This window comes from Schistocerca piceifrons, chromosome 4 (genome assembly GCF_021461385.2).
Source record: "Schistocerca piceifrons isolate TAMUIC-IGC-003096 chromosome 4, iqSchPice1.1, whole genome shotgun sequence".
Classification (NCBI taxonomy): domain Eukaryota; kingdom Metazoa; phylum Arthropoda; class Insecta; order Orthoptera; family Acrididae; genus Schistocerca; species Schistocerca piceifrons.
In genome coordinates, this window is record NC_060141.1 from 477056118 (window position 1) to 477078977 (window position 22860).

At 44.2% G+C, this 22860-nt stretch overlaps 1 protein-coding gene across 2 annotated transcripts in view; it reads left to right on the top strand.

The window, feature by feature from the left end:
* The window catches only part of LOC124796439 (segmentation protein cap'n'collar), a 423990-nt gene that overhangs the window by 75105 nt on the left and 326025 nt on the right, over positions 1-22860 (top strand). The window lies entirely within an intron of this gene.

A 22860-nucleotide genomic window follows, 5' to 3' on the forward strand; every position in this document is an offset into this window, starting at 1 on the left:
AGTATTTTTGTATTGTGCAGTTACTGCAGGATCCATACTTTTTCTTGCCAAAGACACATTTCCCTTTTCCTTTCACAAGATACTTTAGTCCCTCAAATGGTCCATGGTTTTTTATGTGGCTGTTTAGTGTCCTTTCTGACTAGCTTATGCGGAAAGCTATTTTCAAAGAATGATATGAAATTATCATGGAATAGATTAAATTTTATGTTAGCATTTGGTTTGTTATAAATTACATGTCATGTCATCTCCTGTAAACTATTCTCAAATCATTTGTCCTGGAGTCTCTAATTATTCAGATTTCCACTTCGGAAGAGTATCCATACTTTAAGCGCTATGTTTTTTATCGTAACCAACTGTGCATCATGACCAGAGAGAGACAATTTTGTACTGGGTAAACAGTTATTTTATTACTTTGAGCTTCATCAAAGATAACATAAATTAGGATCCTGCTGTCTTTATCCACCCGTGTTGGAAAGATAATTAATGAGACCAAATTGTAGGCTCCAAATAATGTTTCCATGTAGTTTTTCCTGTCAGAATCCTTTAGAAAATCTATACTGAAGTCACCATGGGCTATCAACTACTTGCTGCTGCACAGTAATGAATCCAGATTCCTCATAATAGTTCAAAATTTCCCAGTGGGGATCAATATATCGTTAGAATTAAAAGTGAACTATTGTTAAGTATTAATTCACCGACACACACTTCTTTGCGCTGATCACTACAAAATCTACTTGTCCAGATGTTTTTGAACTTGCATTCTGTCTTAATGTATGTAACAACTCCTCCTTTTCCTATGTTATTTCTGCATGAGCAAGCTGGCAGCTGGAGCTAGACGCATTGGACATCCCGTTTCGGAAATCGTTAAGGAATTCAATATTCCGAGATCCACCGTGTCAAGAGTATGCCGACAGTGCCACAATTCAGGCATTACCTCTCACCACGGAGAACGCAGTGGTCGACGGCCTTCGCTTAACGACAGAGAGCAGCGGATTTTGCGTGGAGTTGTCAGTGCCCGCAGAAATGTATGTGGTACGTACGGCGAACGTATCTTTTAGATAGTGCGGCGAAATTTGGCGTTAATGGACTATGGCAGCAGACGACCGAAGCCAATGCCTTTGCGGACAGCACGACATCGTCTGCACATCCTCCATATCGGTTGGACCCTAGATCGTTGGAAAACCGTGGCCTGCTCAGATGGGTCCCGATTTCAGTTTGTAAGAGTTTGTGGTGGGGTTAGAGTGTGGCGCAGACCCAACGAAGCCAGGGACCCTAATTGTCAACAAGGGACTGTGCAAATTGGTGTTAGCTCCATAATGGTGTGGGCTGTGTGTACACGGAATGGACTATGTACACTGATCCAAGCAAAGCGATTATTGATCGGAAATGGTTATGTTCCAAACAACGATGGAATTTTTATAGCTGACAGTGCATTGTCACTGGGCCACAGTAGTTCGCGATTGGTTTGAAGAATATTCTGAACAATTCGAGTGAATGATTTGGCCACCCAGATTGCCCGACATGAATCCCATCGAACATTTATGGGACACAACCCAAATGTCGGTTCCTTCACAAAATCCTGCACCGGCAACATTTTCGCAGGTATGAACGGCTTAGCAGTAACATGGCTGAATTTTTCTGCAAGGAACTTCCAACGGCTTGTTTGTCCATGCCACGCCGAGTTGTTGCATCACGCCGGGTAAAAGGAAGTCCGACACGATATTAAGAAGTATTCCATGACTTTTGTCACTTCAGTGTATGTCTTGAAATAATAATCTACACACTGCGTTTAATAATATGCTGTATTATTTCGAATAGCATACATAGTTATTATTATATCAAGGTATCTTATTTCTGTACAAATTGTTCTCTTTCTGAAGATCTGTTAACGGCTAAGCCTTACACGCGTTCTTTCGGGACTGTTCCATTTTTAATCCATTATGCTCTAAGCAAGACATTTACCCTGGAACAACAGCCAGTTTATGGAGTTTTTGAAAGCGGGTGATATATGGGCTCCATAGGAATCTAGCTGGGCTGGTGACTCCAGTAAGCATCCAGTGGGGGAGGCCAACGCCGTTTGTCCCGATCGTCCCGTGCGTCGTGTTTGCTTGAAACAAACAGTTAAAAACGCATATGACAATAATTACCTCTAAGAAAATAAACATGTAACATCATCAATAAATACGCCATTTGCCTTGTTATTTTGAGTTCTATACCAAAAAGCGTTATCTGTCTCCTACGCTTTTAAATTTGAATGTGGAATATATGACTGACCACTGCGCACTATTTGACAAGGAGAGAAAAATTGCAGGAAGATCAATATGGCGATTTGCAGATGACATGGTCCGCCAAATAACAGGTGTAAAATAATTACAGGATATAGTGTATGCCGTTGAAGCTAAGGGAAGGATTTGTGAACTCTACGTATAATCTATGTTATACTCCGCAAGTCACCTAATGATGAGTATTTTTGTACCACTAACTGAGCCGGCCGGAGTGGCCGAGCGGTTCTAGGCGCTACAGTCTGGAAACGCGCAGGTTCGAATCCTACCTTGGGCATGGATGTGTGTGATGTCCTTAGGGTAGTTAGGTTTAAGTAGTTCTAGGCGACTGATGACCGCAGCAGTCAAGTCCTATAGTGCTCAGAGCAATTTGAACCATTTTTGAACCACTAACTGAGCCCTCCAACCCTGTTCCACTCGCGAATAGAGTGTGGGAAGAATGACTGTATTGACTCCAATTTCTCGAATTTTCTCCTCATGGACATTGCGCGAGACGTAAGTGGGGTGAAGTGATATGCTGTCCGACTCTTCCCGGAATGTATGTGGAACTCCACTGGCAGACGTTACAAGAGAGGCGTTGTGCATCACGGAGAGGTTTACTATTGAAATTTCGGGTCAGCAGTTGTCAGGAGGAGTCGGACAACATATTACTTCCATTCACATGCATCACGCGTGTTGACCACGAGGAGAAAATTCGAGAAATTAGAGCCAATACAGAGGCTTACCGACAATCATTCTTCCCACGCACTATTCGCGAGTGGAACATGGTTGGAGGGATCAGATAGTGGTACCGAAATTAGCCTCCGCCACACACCATTAGGTGGCTTGCAAAGTATGATGTAGATAGATGTAGATGTGCATGTAGATAGAAGACGTTGAGAAATGCCAACGAACAGCAGCAAGTTTCGTCACGGGATCGTTTAGCCGGCACGAGAGCGTTACGGGGATGCTCAACAAAGTCCATTGGCGGACGTTACAAGAGACGCGTTGTGCGCCTCCCGGAAGTGACGTGCTAATGTGCGCGGCTATCCAGCAAGGGAGAATAGTCTGCACCAGCAGCAGACGATGAAGAATCGTGTGCCCCTTTGTAAAGTTGGGTTTCATTGTTTAAAAAAAAATTAAAAAAAGCCATAACAGCGAGCGAAATGTTTCACGAGGTAGTGGCACAGTGATGTCCTTCCGCGTTGGGGTTATTCGGCCCCGAAGTACGGCGTTCGGCAATTTTCTCGCGTCACAGCTCGACACAGGAGCGAGTGGTAACGAGCAGTGGGACTGGGACGGCAGCCGGGACGCGCTCCCACGGCTCCGGAGAGATGTGCACTCCCGGAAGGCGGCCGGCGCCGGCGCAGGCGCATCTGTCGCGTCGCCTCTCTTCTCGTCTCGTCGCCTCGCGGCCAGATGGCCAGCGGCGGGCTGTTCGCGAGGTCAACCACCGGTCAGTCGCGCGCCCACCCACGCGCGGGCCTAACTGTACCTGCAGCCGCCGCGCAACGTTCCCGAGGGAGCCAACCGAAGAAAGGCGCTCATCGCTGGTCCACAACCTGGCGATGATTGATCCTTTTCGGGTAAAACAAAATTTTCTAAATGGTGAAACCAGAAGCCACTGCCGACCATTTTAACTGGATTACTAGGAAGGATGGATTGTGCGCATCAGTAGCGCTTATAGGATGCCAAAGACTCTCCATTTCGGTTTTTTCTCTTTTTTACCCCAAAATCCAAAAAAACACACTACCAAACAAAAAAGTAAAGCACCCACGAACGCCGGAGGAAACTAAAAAAGACTTTACATGTTGAGAGTGTATGTAATATTATTTCATTGATTACGAAGTCGAATGAAATTTACAGATAACTTAGCAACATGAGTCCACTTATTAATATGACGTTGCGCATCCTCTGGCGTGGATGCAAGCACTGTTTCGTTTGAGAAGGGCAGCATACAGCCGTTGTATCCTCTCCTGAGGCAAGCTGGCTCGCAACTGTCATGACGGGTCCTTCATATACTGGACGCTGGCACTGGGACAGAGTTGACGTCCATCCTCGTCCCATACCTGTTCTATCGGGTACAGATCTGAGGATCTTTCTGACCACAGGAATACTTCAAACATCACGTAGACAGTTCATAGAGATACGTGCCATGTGTGGTCGAGGACTGTCCGCTTTAATAGTGGAATCACGATATTATCCCATGAGAAGTAACAGATGAGGATGCAAGGTGTCCGTTACGTACCATCGTGCGTCAGTATTTCTTCAGTCACTACCAGCCGTGATCTGAAACCATACCCGATGACTCCTCACGCCTTGAAGCCAAGAGTAACACCGCTGTGTCTCTCAAAAACATTACAAGAATGGGATCTACCCACGTCGCTACGACATTCGGCGACGATGGTCACATGGGGGAAAACACAACCACGATGAGTCCTGAAGACAGTGCGGCGCCATTCATCAGCAGGCCATGCTGAAGCAGCCGTTTTTATTGTGGTAGTGGCAGCCTACACATGTGACGGTAATTGTCTAGTCCCGTTGATACTAGTGTCTCACTAATGGTGCAGAATGACCCAGAATTTTTCAGAGGGTCCTTTACTGGTTCTCGGATGGCGGGCGCAGATATGAAGGTGTTACGATGTGCTTGGTGCATAATAAAGCCATCCTCCCTTCCGGTGGTAAGACATTGTTGACCGGACTGCTCCAATGTTCTCGATGTTGCACGATTCGATCAGCCGGCCAAATGGAGACCCAAAATGTCCATTTCTAACTGTGAGGTGCCGATAACGCTGTCTCTTACCAGTACGCGGCACCTCCGTGTCCTTCAGTGATCACCCAACATGTGACACTGTCCACACCCTTATATACCCTAATAAGACTCGTAACAACACGAACAACAATAATACGCTGCGGTGACTGTTTTGTCTTGTCACAGAGAGCTGCAACCGTAATTATTTACAAAACAGCCGGTATAGTGTATGTACGTATACGAAGTCAGATTGACATCCAACCATGTCTTCTGTGGCCGGCCGCGGTGGTCTAGCGGTTCAGGCGCTCAGTCCGGAACCGCGCGACTACTACGGTCGCAGGTTCGAATCCTGCCTCGGGCATGGATGTGTGTGATGTCCTTAGGTTAGTTAGGTTTAAGTAGTTCTAAGTTCTAGGGGACTGATGACCACACATGTTAAGTCCCATAGTGCTCAGAGCCATGTCTTCTGGGTGCTTCATTTCTTTTACCAGGCAGCGCATGTACCAAAATTGTCCTATAATTAACAGGCAGATTCGTATATATTACCGAGCACAATGCGTAACACGTTTTAGTTGTATCCGGAAAGGGGTGGCTTTAGATTTCGTTGCAGCCACACAGCGAAGTCTTAAAGAGATGAGTACTTCGTTGAGAACAAGATTCCCTGAGTCAAGGCAGTAAAGACTCTGCCGTTGTGTTGGTGTAGAAGCTCTCCTCACATTTGCCTGGGGCTATTGGAAAATCACTGATAACAGGATGGATGGACTGTAACTTGATTCAGATTTCATTCTCATTAACCAGCCAGTATTGCAAAGTACCACGCTTCATTCTTCACATTGCAAGTCGAGAACTGTAATACATCGATAAAGTAAATCTTGCCGGCTTTCTTCCGGCTCGCTGTAGTGACGCACTATGATTTGATGCTGCAATAAGTCCGAGAACATTTTATCATACTGATACACCCTGACAAACCTTCATGTCAATATTGCTACTCTAATTGTAATAGGATTGCGTTCATCCCGTTTTCGAAAAAAGTGCGTTTCTTTTTCAATTCTGTATTCAAACACGTTTTGTTAGTTCTGTCTGTAAGGCGTATTCCATTTAGAATGTGAATGAGTAATATTATATTCAATAATAACAGTGATGAAGTTCTTCTTTAGCTGCAATGGGGTTCACAGCCGAAATAATTTTTTTGAATTACAATAATCTGTCGCACTGGCCGTCATAACTTGGATTACGACATCTTGTGGTTTCATCTTTATTGCCAATTTCGGCAACTTACACATTCTTAAGTGTATGATAGAAACCATTAAACCCAAATATCTCCATTTTACTGGTTATAACATACATCTGAAAATAGATGCACAGCGAAAACTGTGCGATAATGAAAAAGAGCGAAATAAAAGGATATTCTAAAGGAAGTTGCGACAGCCACTGTGTCAGATTATTGTCATTCAAAAAACGACGAATACGGAAATTCTACCGTGCACCTTTTGCTATAGTGATTCAGTTTTCCTTGAGTCCATTACTGTTCAGTATTAAACACAGTACTCGTTATGATGGGCAGTGAGAAAGCGCCTGCGCAGTGGATCAACAGATGGGTTGGTAGGTGCGGGCACCCCGCTGGCCCAGAGGCCTGTAACAGCTAGTAAAGAGGGAACAGCGACGGGCGCGTCAGTCACAGCCGGGCTTCATTGGGCAGCGGCAGCAGATAGCCGACAGTAGATAGCGCCGCGTCGAGCCGCTGACGGCGTGCCGACAGCCGGGCTGCCACGTCACAGCCGCGCCGCGCTATAAACAACAGCCAGCCGAGGCGGCTGCTCTGCTCGTGTGGAGATCTCCTGCGCCCAAAGAACCGCTGCCAGCAAGTCATACGCATTCGAAGTACGCCGCGTCTTCCACGCGGACTCGGGTGTACGTTAAGAAGTGACAGTATGGACTGTTGTGAAGGAGTAGCTACTAACTGTCCCCGACCATGCGTTGCTGTGGCTCAGCCTGGTTAAATGGAAAGACAGAGAAAGCCCACGTTTCTTATATGTGTTGGAATTGGATATACGTCCTGTTTTCCTTCTCCCCCAACCTCTCTGTGTAAAATGGCTCTGGGCACTATGGCACGTAACATCTGGGGTCATCAGTCCCCTAGACTTAGAACTACTTAAACCTAACCAACCTAAGGACATCACACACATCCATGCCCGAGGCAGGATTCGAACCTGCGACCGTAGCGGTCGCTCGGCTCCAGACTGTAGCGCCTAGAACCGCACGGCCACTCCGGCCGGCATTTCCCTAAATCGCTTCAGGAAAATGTCGGGATGGTTCCTTTGAACCCGAGCTTGTGCTCCGTCTCCAAAGACCTCAACGTCGACAGGACGTTAAACGCTATTTTCCTCCTCCTCCTCCTCCTCCTCATACATTACATATATTTTAAAAAACTGTATATAAAACATACGTGCCGCGCGGAATTAGCCGAGAGGTCTGGGGCGCTGCAGTCATGGATTGTGTGGCTGGTCCCGGCGGAGGTTCGAGTCCACCCTCGGGCAAGTGCTCTAGCTGATGTCTAGAATATCCATTCAAATAATAAAAAAAAAGAAAACTGACATAACGGTGTGCACAGTTGGTGGACATGTTAGATGGCTAACTGTTGAAATAAGAAAAAGAGGCTCCTGAAGGAGTTGACGAAGTCTGATCCCTTTTAAATATAATAGATAAAGAAGGAAGATACAAAAAAGGCATGGTAGTACGAATTGCCCAAAGTAAAAGGGACTTTTTATCAAAAGAAACGGCTTCTAACATAAAAAAATATAAACCTTTAGATCTGAAGAATTAATTAAAAGGTATCTTTAGAACACAGAAAAAATGCCTAATAAAGAGCACAACGAAAAGAACATATGGAATGGTTACGTATTACGGCGTTAACTGTGTTATCAGTAGTTTAATCGGTGGTACAGTGAGAGAGAATCGATGGCAGGTCTGCCTCGTATATGAACATAAGGCGAAGCGTTGATAAAGTGCGATGGGCAAGTGATGCGGAAGTGATAAATGGCAAACGACAGGAAAGATGTGTATTAAACAAGTCTTTTGGCTGACGGCAGTGAATAAATAAACAAACAAACGACAGCAACAACACGGGGTGCAGCTATTTGAAATTGTGAGGAAGAAGAACGGCACACATATAGTAAATTATGTAAAAGTTGCTGCTAGATTGCAACAGTCTCCATATACGGGGACAAGGTTCTTACTGACTACACTATTCCAACAAAGTTTCTCCCAAGTCGATCAACGAATTCTGCGCATGCATGTAGAAGACAGTAGTGCAAGAACCATCTTTCCTATTGGTAGTGACTGGAAGCTAAGACGCTGTTTTCTTATCTGTCACTATTGTCCTTTAGTAGTTAGTATGTGTATCACATGAAGCGCGATCGCATAGTGACTCGTACCTGTTGTATTAAGCAGGAAGTCGACGCGAGCATGGATTAAACTGCTTGTGCAGTAGAAATTCGGTAATGCAAGTAGAACAATTGTGTGCCTTCAAAATACTGTGCCGGAGACTTGGACTAGCGGTCGGACTTTTCTGTCGCGAGTCTCCCGTCTGATCCACGCACCACCTCTCTCAGTACAGCATTCTCATGTGTTAGGAGAGACCTGCGCATGTAAGAGGAGAACAGGGAAGGCGCATCTGTCTTCTATGCGCCGTCCATTAATCTTACGCAACTCCCTCTCCGTGTAGCCGCCTGAGCGCTCTTGAAGATAGGAAGTGTGTGTGTGTGTGTGTGTGTGTGTGTGTTCCGAGCAAATATACCTTGCCCTCTGCAGGGCGGTGGCGAGGTCTCCCATTTATGTAAACACGCTGAACCCAGCGTTAGGTTTATTCCAGATCTTCCTAGCTTCCACTTATGGGCGCGTTTAAGATATATGTTAGTTGTAGCGATGTGTTACTAATACCAACGTCTCAAGTTTTATCTTCGTCGTCTTCTATGTTTTAGTACATGTCTGATCGAAGTTCCCCTTTTTGAGATTTGTTGACAAACTTTTGTCTTTAATTAAGACAACTTTTGGACAGTCTGATGTACTAGAATTTTTACATATTACTATGGTAGACTGTACGTAATTCACAGAGGAAGCCACAAAAATGAATTCTCATTTAGAGGGATAATTCTCTTTTGATCGGAGACCAAATGAGGCGAAACAAGGATCAGAGTTTTTTAGACCCTTTTACCGAAAACGTCACTCAAGTGATGCCCTCATAAATGACAAGTTGTTGTGTTTTACAGCTAGGGGCCGTATTTTCAAATGTATGATACCATATACAATGGATGTTGTTACCATCTGAGAATTTCGCGCACTGTGAGACTATGCAACGATTATAACTATCTGGTACGCTATAGAAGATAATAGTGTGTGGTTCGAAGCTTTATAGAATTAGATATTGTAGTAACTGAATCGTTTGATCGATATTTTGTGGTATCGAACAGAACATTCTGCGATGTAACTGAATTAAGTTAAGAGGATATGTAATTTCAGTAGGATGTGGCTACAGCCATCGCGTCTTCTAAGTTGATTTACTACAAATGTGAGAGAGATTTGTTCCAGTCACCCGAGCCCTGTACGACTAGTAATAGTGATTGGTTTAACAGAATCATGTTATCGTGTTTTAAGGGTTTCATCATGAATGGCCGCAAATATACGAAGTGAAGGCGAGTCGAATTCAGCTGAGTATTAAAGGGACCGATGCTGTTTGTTCTATTATGGGCGCTCATATGAACGTGCGGTAACAGCTATGATATATTCAATAAGTTCACTACAAGTTCCTCAAGAAAATTCAGTACTGAAATTGCTTTGCCAGGTTGTATTAGTGTTATCACTCGCCTGCACACTTTAGTCGCTAGCTTCAGACGTTCTGTTGCATGAAATGAGCACAAGGCACAGAGAAACAAACTAAAAGAAGCTAAGTTGTTATATTGCCGTCCGCAATTAGCATCAGATGACTGTGGCGACCAGCACCTAACGTATCTAAGTGACATGACGAAACTGAACACAGCAGGGAAAATACAGTAGTAGTTGCGGCGGCAGCGTGGCGGATTGCTAAAGAGAAGAGGCCTGGGTTCGATTCCCCATCGGAGATTTTCTCCGCTCTGGGACTGGATGTTGTGTTGTTCTTACGATCGTATCGTCATACTTGACCTTACACTACTGATGTGGCTGAATAGGCAAGCCCGAAAGCCAGTAAACTAAAAAAGTGCAATAATGCTCATATCCGATTGTTTCTTCCTATATTACATTCTGTTTGTAGAGAATGACTAGCTGTCACTCACTTTGTTATTCTGATCCAAATATAATTCTGTTGCACTCTGCACGTAGCTTTTTTAAAATCAGTCTCCATTCTTTTTATAACAACAATGAAGAACAGCAACATATATTAGACATGTTTTGTCGGTACGTATATTTTAATAATACGCCCTCATGTATACGTTAGCTCTTTTGTAGCTATGCTCTTTCCGCTTTTATTTTCAAAAATCTTTGGTATAAACAGCGTTTGGACTGAAGTTTTCGTCAATACAAAAATGGTTCAAATGGCTCTGAGCACAATGGGACTCAACAGCTGTGGTCATCAGTCCCCTAGAACTTAGAACTACTTAAACGTAACTAACCTAAGGACATCACACACATCCATGCCCGAGGCAGGATTCGAACCTGCGACCGTAGCAGTCGCACGGTTCCGGGCTGCGCGCCTAGAACCGCGAGACCACCGCGGCCGGCTCGTCAATACAGGTCATATTCTAATAGAGTGAGAGCCCGCCATTCCTAAGGCTGTAGATGCTCATTTTGGTGTTCATTGGTCCACATCCCCGCCAGCTTTCAAGATTAAAGTTTGTCGCGTAGAGGTTAATTTGTAATATGTGTTCTTTTCTATTCACGGCCACAACAATGCATTGGTAATTGGTTTGTGCATTACGCCTTCCTTACACACATCCTGATCGGGAACGCAAGTGACGGGACACTATATGGGACGTCATAACGTCGAATTTCAGTTAGCGAAGTATTTCAGGAAATAAACTACAAAATGGATCCCGTCATATTTCCACAATGTGCTACGAAATGTAAACCGAGATCTCAGGTCGATCCGCACAATCGCCATATTGGAATACTGTTTTCTGAAGCTAAAATGGCGTATTTCATAGTTTTTGATACAACCTACATGCTTTTTCAAATCACTGAGGCATTAAAGATATTAATAAAAAACCTTTTTAGCACCTTTTGTTGTAACAAAATTGTGGGGGAAAGGTACGTTGGTGATAAAAAGTGTTACCATAACTTTATGTTCTAAATTATCTTTCGAAATTAATCCTCCCCACCGTTTATGTAGAAATATAAAATGTAAGAGCATCTTCGAACATTTGGAGGCCAACAAATTTGATGTAAAAACTTTGAGGGTATTGACGTGTATGTATATATGTATAGCGTTTTTGGTAGGGTACTGCAGTCATAATGCTGAAGTCTACGTTGCATTACTGGTCGGTAATATAACTTTAAAGGTAAAAATTTTTAGGTAGTCGGGCCGCAACATGTTCTTTCTCAGTTTCTTCTCTCACTGTGATGTTTCGACCCCTCAGCTGGTATCTTCTTGAGTATCTACCGACATTCCCGGACGCTTGAACACTGTGACACATGACGCAGCTTAACAAGGTGGAACACTTCATCTTCACTGTCAACTGCCATGGCAACCTTAAGAAAACTTTAACTTGCCACAAACGTTCGAAACTTTGTGTTGTCAACTATAGATAGCCCTTCCCTATCCGCAATTCGGGTGCAATTACTACCCCAGACCACCCCCCCCCCCCTCCCCAGGGGAGGTTGGACTGAAGTTGACTGACTGATCCGACCGTAGAATTCAGAAATTCATTGGCGTATTAATCTTGTTTTAGCATTTACACATTTTATAGAATCTTCATTTGCTATCACACGTACAGCCCTTCCCGCACAAAACTCGATGCTATACTCTGTACAGAATATGAGTATTTCCAGCACAAGAATTGCTTAAAGGATGCCGCAAATAAACATGTAAGTCACAAGTGTATAGAAGTGAATACAGAACGGAACTGTGTCAATACTTGTATGTAAAATAAAATTAATGATATAATAGCTCAGAGAACAAATTAATAACTAGCTTGTAATCAGCCTTCCCCGCCCGGGTGCACTCCTTACCCCGCGTGGTAGCGCCACCGCCCGCCCCTCCCCCCCCCCCCCTCCTCCCCCCCCCCCCACCCCCCCGATCATCGGCGTTTCACACGGGAACAAATGAAACGTTTCTGACACATCCTTTACGACATGTTAAGGTGCTTTCAATCCACTGACGCCTTTACGATGTAATCGGGATCTTCTCCGGCAATGAAGCTGGCGCAGCTATTTCACGCATGTACGTTTATTGGAAGCAAAATCTGTGGTCCGTCTATACAACTAAATGGAAAGGCTATTTGCTCTGCACCATAAGCTTTTCGCTTCTTTTTATTTGTGAAGCTTCTTCAATAGCTTAGGTCTATAATAATCGTGCTATACGATGATTACAGATACAGAGGTTGGACAGATACACTCCAGGAAATTGAAATAAGAACACCATGAATTCATTGTCCCAGGAAGGGGAAACTTTATTGACACATTCCTGGGGTCAGATACATCACATGATCACACTGACAGAACCACAGGCACATAGACACAGGCAACAGAGCATGCACAATGTCGGCACTAGTACAGTGTATATCCACCTTTCGCAGCAATGCAGGCTGCTATTCTCCCATGGAGACGATCGTAGAGATGCTGGATGTAGTCCTGTGGAACGGCTTGCCATGCCATTTCCACCTGGCGCCTCTGTTGGACCAGCGTTCGTGCTGGACGTGCAGACCATGTGAGACGACGCTTCATCCAGTCCCAAACATGCTCAATGGGGGACAGATCCGGAGATCTTGCTGGCCAGGGTAGTTGACTTACACCTTCTAGAGCACGTTGGGTGGCACGGGATACATGCGGACGTGCATTGTCCTGTTGGAACAGCAAGTTCCCTTGCCGGTCTAGGAATGGTAGAACGATGGGTTCGATGACGGTTTGGATGTACCGTGCACTATTCAGTGTCCCCTCGACGATCACCAGTGGAGTACGGCCAGTGTAGGAGATCGCTCCCCACACCATGATGCCGGGTGTTGGCCCTGTGTGCCTCGGTCGTATGCAGTCCTGATTGTAGTGCTCACCTGCACGGCGCCAAACACGCATACGACCATCATTGGCACCATGGCAGAAGCGACTCTCATCGCTGAAGACGACACGTCTCTATTCGTCCCTCCATTCACGCCTGTCGCGACACCACTGGAGGCGGGCTGCACGATGTTGGGGCGTGAGCGGAAGACGGCCAAACGGTGTGCGGGACCATAGCCCAGCTTCATGGAGACAGTTGCGAATGGTCCTCGCCGATACCCCAGGAGCAACAGTGTCCCTAATTTGCTGGGAAGTGGCGGTGCGGTCCCCTACGGCACTGCGTAGGATCCTATGGTCTTGGCGTGCATCCGTGCGCCACTGCGGTCCGGTCCCAGGTCGACGGGCACGTGCACCTTCCGCCGACCACTGGCGACAACATCGATGTACTGTGGAGACCTCACGCCCCACGTGTTGAGCAATTCGGCGGTACGTCCACCCGGCCTCCCGCATGCCCACTATACGCCCTCGCTCAAAGTCCGTCAACTGCACATACGGTTCACGTCCACGCTGTCGCGGCATGCTACCAGTGTTAAAGACTGCGATGGAGCTCCGTATGCCACGGCAAACTGGCTGACACTGACGGCGGCGGTGCACAAATGCTGCGCAGCTAGCGCCATTCGACGGCCAACACCGCGGTTCCTGGTGTGTCCGCTGTGCCGTGCGTGTGATCATTGCTTGTACAGCCCTCTCGCAGTGTCCGGAGCAAGTATGGTGGGTCTGACACACCGGTGTCAATGTGTTCTTTTTTCCATTTCCAGGAGTGTATATGCGCACCCAACACACAACACATTATTGTGCGAAGTAAGGGATAGGAAACCCATTGTCTTTCAAAACAGCTTCAAGTTATCTCGGAATGGAGAAATAAAGGTCCGGTATGACTTTCAAGGGAATCTTAACAACATTCTTTCTGCAAAAGAGTGGTAAGTTTGGGTAACGATGATGGAGGTGGACAGCGATCACTCCTGTTTCTCTCCAGAATAGACCAAAAAGGCTCAGTGTTGAGAACTGGCGACTTTGACGGCCAAGGCAGATGCAACAAGTCATCCTCGTGTCCACAAAACCAGACCTCGACGATGTGAGCTGTGTGAACAGGGGCCCTGTCGTCTTGGAACACAGCATCGCTATTAGGGAACAGTCTACCATGGTATAGACCTGGTCAACCAAAATGGTCACATAATCCTTGGCAGTGATGCCATCTTTTACAGTAACAATGAAGACCATGGAATATTACGATATAGCTCCCCAAATCATCAACGAACCCCTGCCCTGTTTCGCTGTTCCGACTTCAAACTCCGTTGGAAGTTGGAAACAGTGTGAAGCGAGAACCATCTGACCAATTTACTTTCTTCCATTGCTCCATAGCCCAGGTCTTTATTTTCCTGTTACGGGCATTTGCATCAATGATCACTGGTTTTTGGAATTCAATCTCGCCCTGCAATCCCCTGCCTGTGGAGCTCCTTTTGTGTTGTTTTGGTGCTAACAGGGTTCGCAAGTGCGACATTCAGTTCTGACGTGATTTTTGCACCTGTCATCCTCTTATTTTTCGTCACAATCCTCTTCAATGAGCGTCTTTCACGATCACTCAACGATCACTTTCATCCGTGTTATGACTTAGCGGATGATGCATGCTATATAAATCTTCCATACGGTCCCTCTTGAAACACCAAACAGTTCGACCACCTTGGCGACCGAAGAACTCACCATATGAGCACGAACAATTTGCTCACGTTCGAATTGACCCAGCTCCGACATAACTCACAGCCATACAGAACACTATTCTGACCACAACTATTACTTGCAGTGTATTGAGCATATAGCATATGTGCCGTTCGTGGTCAAATACAGCAGCGGAACTTGCAGGCTTGTCTAGTATCTGCATTTGTGTTCAAGCATGCGTTTCTTGTGGTGTTTCACATTTTTGTCCAACCGCTGTATGTTGCTATATTATATTTTTCTTATTCTCTTGTTAGGTGAGAAACACTTTTTTGGCGCAAATTTCGAAAGATTAATTACTATTTGGATTTGGTTCTACGTACAATTTCGTGCCCTGTTGTCCTGGAGTTCTACTTGTTTGGCCTGCCTACGCCAGGAAGTGCGACTCACGGCGTTTTTCGACACATTCTAGTTGAACACTTCACTTCCACTGTTTACTGTGCCTGTCTTTCTAGATGGTGTTGCCAAGTTATGGTGTGTCTTTTCGTTCGTCTTTTTTGTGGTGATGTCTCCGTACATAGTTTGATTTTCTTTCGTTTGTTCTCTCTCTCTCTCTCTCTCTCTCTCTCTCTCTCTCTCTCTCTCTCTGTGTGTGTGTGTGTGTGTGTGTGTGTGTGTGTGTGTGTGTGTGTCTTGTGGTGGGAGTTATTATTTAGTTTGATTATGTTTTACATCTCTCCTATTTTTCTTGCATCGTATGATCTGGAGTTGTTACTTTTATTGATTTGGTCATTTGTTACTTCCTTGTTCATTACAAACGTTGTGAATGTTTACTTGTAATTTTAGGCCCATTATTTGTCCTAACTTTATCAAACTATACCTCTAAGTATGTAAATGCCTGGACATATGAATTATATTATTTTTCTTGTTCTTTAATTGTAGTACCAAGACATGTCCAATATCCTTGTAAAAACGATCTACGGATGAATAAAACCACCACAACCACCGCAGCAACTACCGCCACCACCACCACCACCACCACCACCACCACCACTACTATCACTATTAGTCACTACTAGTTTTCTGTTGTTTTGTTGTAATTGTACATTTTAATAATTTTCAAGTTCTGTTTCATGTTATAAGGTTCATGTCCATGTTCTGTTACGTATTCAGCGAGGATAGAATGACTACTTTCATGCTTCCAGGTTCATATATTTTCCTGACGTTGCAATACGCTGCCGAGCAACCGGAGACGACGTACCCCGGCCAGTAATCCCTACCATCGTTTCATCTTTTTATCCAGTTTTGAAATTTATGCTTGTCCTTTCAGAAACATAGATTTGCAGTCTGTAAATTCTAACTGGTACAAACCAGCTCTTTGGAATTTGTCTGTTTTATTGTTGGTGTTTGTAAATAGGACTGGTGTGTGTTTCTTGTTCTGTGTAATATGTGTAATCCTTGTTCTTCACTCTATTTGTTATTCAGTGTGTGTGGGAAACTGTACCATTTCTTTTCGTTGGTTACGACACATTACAAGTATTCTATATTTTTGTGCGTACTGCAGTGTCCGAGTCGTTTGTGGAGTTTTGTGAGATTGTGGCGCCAGACGTCTCAGTGCACCCCGTGTGATGGTTTCTGACCGCTCACCAACCTCGCTGGAAAACGTTTACGACTCGCACCAGGATGATTTTAGGGCTGCATCCTCGCAAAGGCGGCGCGTGTGTTGGCGGTGTGGCGCCGGGCCCGAGATCTTGTGACGCGGGTAGCAGGACAGGACAGGACAGCGACACAGGTAGACACGCCGTCCATTAGTCACCCAGCTGCGTCGGTGGGAGGCTGTAATGGACCGCGCGACACGCCCGTTGGAATTCCTGCGGCCGTGGTGTTGAGGGCGCACCGCACCACCCACATAGCCTGTCCCAACAACACAGTCGCGCTGTTTCCACTGAGGCTATGAACCATGTTAATGGAACAAATTTTTTTCGCTATGTAGATGTGACAACAGATATTGTGTGTCAGTACACTGGACTAAGTTCGATACAAGTTCAAAGTACCTTAAGAATCGCAGATACGGTGAACTCGATGGCAACCATTTTTCACAAAGGTTAGTGAGAACTTTGGGTGCAGTATGCATTCGGTTATGTAAAGATTAGATGAGCGTGGGGAGAAGTCGAGCAAAGCGTCAGATCAGCTGAAAGACTGACGAAAAAATGAAAGTATTTGAACTGATAACCAGTTTGTTGATGTTATGATATATGAATTACGCAAGTGACGATTGACGATGACTAGAACGTACCACAGACAAATCGGGAGAGTGGGAAATTATATTTTGGGGGGGGGGGGTATCATTGTAATCATTCGATACTGCTTTGTATGAGTAGTCTTTTTTTTTTTGTTAAGAATAGCAATTTTTTCGTAATTGTACTTTATGTATCTTGTTTTCTTTTTTCCTTCGTAAATTAACTATTTAATTATATTAAAAGAACAAGAATAGTACTAAAATTCTGAAAATCGTCTAGTTTGTAGTAGTAAACGACCCACTGTAGTTACCAAGGTAATGTCAATGAATGAATGAACAAATACGTGAACGGCGGGACGTGGCTTTTAAGGCATCACTCACACACGTCGACTCGACTGAAATAATGGAACCCTTGTTAATGAATAAACAGTTACTGTTCCTCCTACTCCGATAATTTTGTAGGGGATGTGAAATGGACATGAGCAGACGGCGACAGCGAGATTAAGAGAAATTCTGTGGGCTGTGTGTGCAGTTGTTTTTACACAGAATAAAATATGGATGCTATCTGATTGTCTTCTTCTCCTTACTCTTATTCTTTTGATCACTACGGGAAATAACTATGACTGCCTACTTTCCTTACCTTGCCAGCGTTCTCTGATCAAGACACATCAAGGATCATCGCTGCCAAAAAGAGAAACTGTAGCACTGTTATTATTTCATTGGCACTCAATGCCAGTTGGTTATTTCATTAAAATTTTCAATTTCTATCTCCTATTAAGGCTCGTCATGCACTGTTAACACACTGACATACATTTTTCGTTGCACTCCGACGTCCGTGCTTGTGAAGTATGCGCAACGCACTTGAGCGGATTTTTTTCCCTCCAGTGCTTTCCGTGTGCTCGTTGTTCCTTGTGCATTATGAAGAGGTCTCTCCTCTTCAGAGAGTTCGTTAGCTGAAAGCAGTAGGTCCTTTCAATATACGTTAGATGAAATCCAAGTCTCTTTTAAGTTTGATTGAGTGTAAACACCATCCCAAACAAATCATAACGATTTGATACTATCAGAGAAAAAAGAATAAAAATTTAAGAGCACATACTGACAACGAACTGTTGTTAGTGTACTACGAAGCGAAAAGATTGTGGGTCGTTTCACATATGAGGTCCGAGAAGATGTAAGTTTCCAATCAGTGAGGCTGTTTAATATTGCGTACATGGAAAATAGAAATAAAGAAATGACTACTCTGCAAAGAAATAATAAAAAGTGTGATTTAACAGCATCACCACAGACATAAAAGGATTGCACGAGACCAGAACATAACGTGGCTCGATACGCTACGAGGCGTTCGTATGCATGTAATTACTTCCAGCTACAATAACAACAGCAGCTGCAAAAAGTCTAACATCAGAACAAAAGGTTCTCTTATTAGTATACATAGTGATTTCATGTCATAAGGCGTTACTGCCATAGCAGTTACTCAAAGAGAAGCTAGAAGCCTTCTCTTAATGGACAGGTAATTAAAATTATAGCATCAATAACTTGCTTGTCACGCTCGTGACTAAGACGTATCAAGTAACGAAAGAGCCTCCACTACTCGCGGTGGCAACATGCCAACGCATTCGCGAAGTTTCGCTTGCGTTTGTCCCAACACCATTACCCATTTCAAAAAGTGAGTTATCTTTTCACAGTAGAATAAGCATCGATATAGATCGAAGATGAGAGTCGCGGTTCTTTCAAGTTTCTCATGAATATTTTCGAGCATGGCCTTCCTAGCGTATGTTGATGGATTTAGGGCCCTCAACAGAGAGATTTACAGCGCTGTAATAGCGTTCCTGGGAATAACATCATGGCGCATTGCTGTAATTTACGACGAATAATTAAATCTAAACCCAGTTACCCTATATCAGATGATTTAACACCTACAAAAGTAATATAATTACATCACTTCTGGATGCTATGCCCATGATGGTTAATTTATAAATTCCATTGGTTTGGAATTTCATGAACGCCTTGTGAAAAAATATATTTTCTCACCTCTTCATAGTATGCTTCCCATTCAACGCGTCTTTCAGTGGTGAGAAAGCGTAAAAATCGCCGGAAATGACCGGTGTCAATGTGGAAGACATTCAGATATGAAATCCAGCATCGAATAACGACAATATGGAACGAGGTGTTTTTGTTTGCTCACGATTGCAGAGCAACTAAGTAGTACACTCCGTTTGTAGCAGAGCCAATGTTTCTCTCTTGCCTACGTAATGTTTCAGAATTATCCCTACTTCAGCCCTATGCAGAGAGAGCATAACTTTTCGTTATTTAAATTTTAAAAGAAGTGCCTGGTTGCTATATTTATTTAAGTCAAAACACATTACGGACTTTCGTCTATCATCAGTTGGTTTTGTACAGCTACGTATTTATCGTCAATATTTGCCTGGTACATAAATTCGTAGCGTTTTTCTTTTGCATTTTGGTATTCCAGTTGTTACGGGTTTATTTATCGATTGTAACTTTTTTTGTAGCTCACTGTTGTTATTTGAGTTTAAATATTGCCATTTTGTCATTTGAAGCCAGCGAGTGGAGCTGTAGACACTAGAAAATGGAGTGCAAGTGGAGAAATCGGATCATTTCCGACATATTCTTCAGTTTGAGTTCAGTAGAAAGGTGACAGGAGCGGAGGCAGCCAGAAACATTTGCGGCGTGTACGGGGTTAATGGCCATCGGTGAGACACGGCAAGAAAATGGTTTTTACGTTTTAGGGAGGATCGTTTTGACATTAGGGACTCTCCACTTGCTGAAGACCTTCGGGGTCTGATGATGGTCGTTTAAATGCATTAATCCACAAAGACCTACGTCACTGCACTCGAGAACTGTCAAACTCGATAAACTGTGATCATCGCACCATCATGCGACATTTTCGTGCAATGGGGAAGCCTCAAAAGTCATGTGTATGGCACAAAAGTGAGCAGATGTCTACATATATATATATATATATATATCTGCTTGCTCATCATTAGTTGCCTCGTGAAAAACACCGGCCATTCCCATCCTGTATCGTTACTGGTGTCGAGAAATGATGTCTTTATGCTAAAATAAGGAAAAGAAAGGAATGTTTAAGTCCAAACAAAGCACTAACTCACTGTACAAAGATCAGCGCACTTCCATGTTACGCGTCTGGTGGAACAGCGTTGGTGTATGTACTACGGATTGCTTCCTCGGTGTGTAACCATAACTGCTGACATTAACTGTCATACAAAAAACACTATACAGGAGTTGGGTTAGGAAGTCATTCCGCACGTACCTTATTCACCTGATTTTGCGCCTTCAGATTTTTATCTTTTCCGCCCTCTATTGAACAATCTTCGGGGAATTAGCTTTCCGGGCGAAATGCGCTCTGAACATGGTTCTACGAGTTATTCGCCTCAAAACCGCCTGATTTCTACAGCCACGGAATCGACAAGTTACCCCAGTATTGGCCGACCGTTGTAAGTAGTGAAGGAGAAGATATTATAGATCACTAAAGTCTCTGTTATGTGCATAAGTTGTGATTAAACTTATGAGAAACAGTACGAACTTATTCACCAAACCAGTACGTTGACTGCATTTCGAATGCTGCAGGTGTCTGTTCAAAATGCTGTCGACATTTGAGTATAATATTGTTATTAAATATTATGTATATTAATCTTATTGGATATGGCTTCTTTGCCTAAATCAAGTTAAAAATTGGCTGACTGCCATGTTTCTTGCAAAGTTTTAATCTACCCCTACTATGAATTAAATAATGAAGTTTGCCGCCGATGGCTACTTGCGAAAATGGTTATGAATGATGGTCCTATTTCTAGCTTGGTTTTTTGGTATTAGGTTGGCCTTAGTGCCATCAAGATTCGTTTCCTATTATAGTAAGAATCCATTACCTTACATCTTTGTTACATACATCTTTCAATTATTTAGTCATTTGACTTGATAACAACCTTTCAAAGTCTGCACAGCCTTTACTTTTCGCGTTGTGTTACTGGGTCATATTGCCGTTTGTCTGTCAGTTTTCAGACCACAGATGTCACGTTCACCAGCTGTCAGCATTCTTGTAGCACTCTTCAGTTTTTCAGTGCGCTTCGAAGATTTTCGTTTAAACCGCCCTCGTACAAAAATTATAAATGATTATTCGAAGACGAAATCTGTGGTGTAAGTGCTCCCTAATCTTGGCAGACTGTCAGAAAATCCCAGTGGTGCCACACTTGTTGGTGCGTGCGGTTTCATTGCAGAATTTGTTGACTGCTTCCTTCTTGGGCCCTGTGGTTGATTGTGGCGGAAACAAAATTGTATCCAATGTATTGTTAGTTGTTACAATCTTCTAGTGGTTTTCCACAGGAGAAAAGTTCCGCAGTTTGAAGAAGAATCCTGTACTCGTCGGGAGGTTGCACGATTCCGCTGTTGGTTGCGCTTAACGACTACCGAGCGATACGGTACAGCGATATAACGCTTAGCCGCGATTTGAAGAATTTAACGTAGTTTCCCGAAAATAGAAGCTAATTTTTGTGTTCCATAGTTTTCGTTTGACTTCTTCACGTGAACGATACACACATCTTAAGTTTGTGACGCAAGTCACTTAGCAGATTGTAAATCACTAGATGCGTACTGAATATAACACGTTCGTTTTTTAAAAGTGAGGACTTCTGTGCTAAACAAGCCGCCATGCGGTATATTGTAGAGGGTATTTCTGGTGCCACAAGAACACCACAGTGCTTTACTAGGCACGGTGCTGTTGGAGGTGGTATGCCGCTCTTTGAATTGACTTTCCGAAGTTGCAGCGAGACCTACAGTTTAGCGTCGATTCCGACAACCACGATGCTGCTCGACCTTTTTCACATTAACAAACATTGCGAGAGATGAAAAAAGTGATAAGTGACAGACGAAAAGCTCTAGGACTGTTTGGTGGCCGAATCCGAGACACTTGGACTTGCAGTCTGGCCGTTTACCACTGAAACACAAACCCACACATCTTATTGAATACATATCTTTTAATTTCAACGGTAAATCATTCGGTGATGTACAACGTCTCTCTAGTCTTGTTTTTCACCCTGCGACGCCCTCGCTCTTACTAAACGAATAAAGGAGAAATTGCGCCGCTCTTGTTTGGGTCGTCTCTACACCCTCTAAATCCTACATTGTAAAACTCCTAGACTGACGATCCATAAGATTCGTTCGAACGAGTATTCTGTCTGCTACTTCTTTTGTGGGTGCATTACATTGCCTAAGAATTATTCACCTGGATCTCAACCTGATATTTGCTTTCTTTGTGCGTTTGGGACATAAAAATGAGTTGAAAAGTTAGGGCCCCTGATCAGCGGAAGCGGAGGGTGCCCGCGCCGCCTTCCCCCGCGGGACTCAGTCGGACCGGCGCACTGCAGCGTTGCCGCGCCGAGTGGAGAAAGCAGCAGTCTGCTCTACCCTCCGCTAAACGTTGACCCGATGCAGTGGCCATTAGAAAGTCCTGCTGCGACTGCACCGTGGTCATAGACCTCTGGAAGCACGCGGGCAATTTCACGACAAGTATTCTGGACTACTCTACCTGGAAAGCATGAGGCGTTACCAGGAATGAAACGGTGTGGACGCTGCGTTCGGCCAGAATACGCTTGTTTCCGGGTCTCCTGTCTGCTTTAACTTTTTGCACACTGCGGTGGCTTCCGTTTGAGCAAGGCTTCGGATAAGGCACACAATTTATT